Genomic DNA, 2695 nt, shown 5'->3' with positions numbered 1-2695 from the left:
CTTATAATTAATTCTGTCATTAATTACTCACCCTCATGTCTTTCTACACCCATAAGACCTTCGTTCATCTTCAGAACATCTTCAGATATTTTTGATTAAATCCGATGGCTCAGTGAGGCCTGCATTGACAGCAAGATAATTAACTTTCAGTGCCCAGAAAGTTACTAAAGACGTATTTAAAACAGTTCATGTGACTGCAGTAGTTCAACCTTAATATTATAAAGCGACAAGAATACTTATTGTGCGCAAAATGAAAAAAAAAAATAAAAATAACGACTTTATTAAAGGATATCTAGTGATGGGAGATTTCAAAACACTGCTTCATGAAGCTTCAAAGCTTTACGAATCATTTGTTTCGAGTCGGTGATTTGAAGCAGTGATTTCAGTAAATGAAGTTTTGTTACATCATAAGTGTTTCAAAATTTCAGTAGTTCGCCACTGGGGGGCGTGACTTTGGCAGTTTGATACACACTCCGAACCACTGATTCGAAACAAAAGATCGTAAAGCTTAGAAGCTTAATGAAGCAGTGATTTGATATTGCCCATCACTAGATATTGTTGAATAAAGTTATTTTCTTTTTTTGGTGCACAAATAGTATTCTCGTCACTTCATAACATTAAGTTTGAACCACTGTAGTCACATGAACTGTTTTAAATACATCTTTAGTAGCTCTCTGGGTGTCTGAGAGTGTTAATTACCTAATATATCTGAATTTGTGTTCTGAAGATGAACGAAGGTCTAACGGGTGTGAACGTGAATGACATGAAGGTGAGTAATTAAAAACAGAATTTTCATTTTTGGGTGAACTAACCCTTTAATATCCTTGGTATTGTACTGTTACACTGAGTGTATTTTAACAAATATCCTCTGTGTAATATTGTCCGATTGAAGACGCTTCATTATTAGATCCAAATCAAAGTTCATGAAATGTAAAGTATTTTAGTATTTTGAAAAAAATAATAAATATTTTTGTTGACTTAACTGGTTGAGAGGGTCAAATAGAGTGTACCTGATTTTTGAGGTGGGGAAAAAAAAAGATATTTTGGAAAATCAAATGAAGAACCATTTTCTTGAGTCTACATGTGTACAAGTACAGAATGTTTTCTTCTTTCTGCATTATTGTTTCAAGTAAAATATTTATTTGCAGTGCAACCTTGACATTCCTTATGTACACATTTCTACAAATAAATTGTATTTATAATGTGTTGTATTTTAACTTTCAAAGAATATGGGAAATAGCAAAAATTTTTTGTTAATATTTATGATCAGGAGCATCAAACAATCTGTCTTTGAAATCTGGACATCATCTGGCCCCAGTAGTCTGTGAAATGTATGCTATTGCAGAGGAACAGCATTTTAAAATTAAATTTTCGGTCGATAAAATGAATGTAACGCTGTCCAATGACAGCCTCATTTGCCTCCATTGAGCTTGTGTTCTCCCTGAAATCCTAAAGTATTGTATGTAAATATAACTGAAATACAGACAAATCATGTGAGATGAGGCAGTTCCTCTTTTCTGTGCCTGTTTATTATGTTGGCAAATAGACAACAAATCCACATCCAAACTGATGGAAATGGGTGGATTAAACCTGTGGTCCTCAACCAGGGAACACGAAGAGTTGAGAACCACTGCACTAATTATTAAACTTGACCATTTCGATATCATAAATTTCAGTGATGCCTTTCAGTCGGTCACGTTGACGTTACGGCAGAGACTGACAAAATGGGGTCTCACCTGAGAGCCCAATCACCTTTGAGTGTTACAAAACGAGCCAATGATACGAAGAGTATCTTGGTCTGCGGAATTTTGTACTTAATATACTAAAAATTCTTCTTTAGTACTTCTTAAGATAATCTTAAGAACATCTAAGTTTAATTTTGAGGCACCATGAAATATGAACTAAAATATGCTTTTAATATACTATCTCTGTATTTTAAAAAAATATATTTAGATACTAGTTATAGTACATTTGAACCCAAAGTGTACTACAAGTGGTAACTAATACAGTATATATTTTTTTAAATACAGAGATAGTATATTAAAAGCATATTTTAGTTCATATTTCATGGTGTCTCAAAATACAGTTGAGTACACTTAGATGTTCTTAAGATTATCTTAAGAAGTATACTAAAGAGGAATTTTTTGTATATTAAAGGGTTAGTTCACCCAAAAATGAAAATTCTGTCATTTATTACTTACCCTCATGTTGTTTCACACCCGTAAGACCTTCGTTAATCTTCAGAACACAAATTAAGATATTTTAGTTGAAATCCGATGGCTCCGTGAGGCCTACATAGGGAGCAATGACACTTCCTCTGTCAAGATCCATAAAGGTACTAAAAGCATAAATCAGTTCATGTGAGTACAGTGGTTCAATATTAATATTATAAAGCAACGAGAATATTTTTGGTGTGCCAAAAAAAACAAAATAACGACTTATATAGTGATGGCCGATTTCAAAACACTGCTTCAGAAAGCATCGGAGCATTGTGAATCTGCGTGTCGAATCTGAGGGCTGTTTCATAAAAGATGCTAAGAAAAGCGAGGATTAAACTCCAAAACCTGACTTGAATGAACCTAACAAATGAGTTTGGGCTAAAACGGTTTCATAAAAGGTAATTGAAGTTCACGCAGTCCCACTAATTTGATCCAGGTTTACCTAGTCAAGATAATTTTGCGTGCACGCTTTTTTT

This window comes from Megalobrama amblycephala, linkage group LG16, assembly GCF_018812025.1.
Source record: "Megalobrama amblycephala isolate DHTTF-2021 linkage group LG16, ASM1881202v1, whole genome shotgun sequence".
Taxonomy (NCBI): domain Eukaryota; kingdom Metazoa; phylum Chordata; class Actinopteri; order Cypriniformes; family Xenocyprididae; genus Megalobrama; species Megalobrama amblycephala.
Note: the sequence above shows the minus strand (reverse complement) of the source record.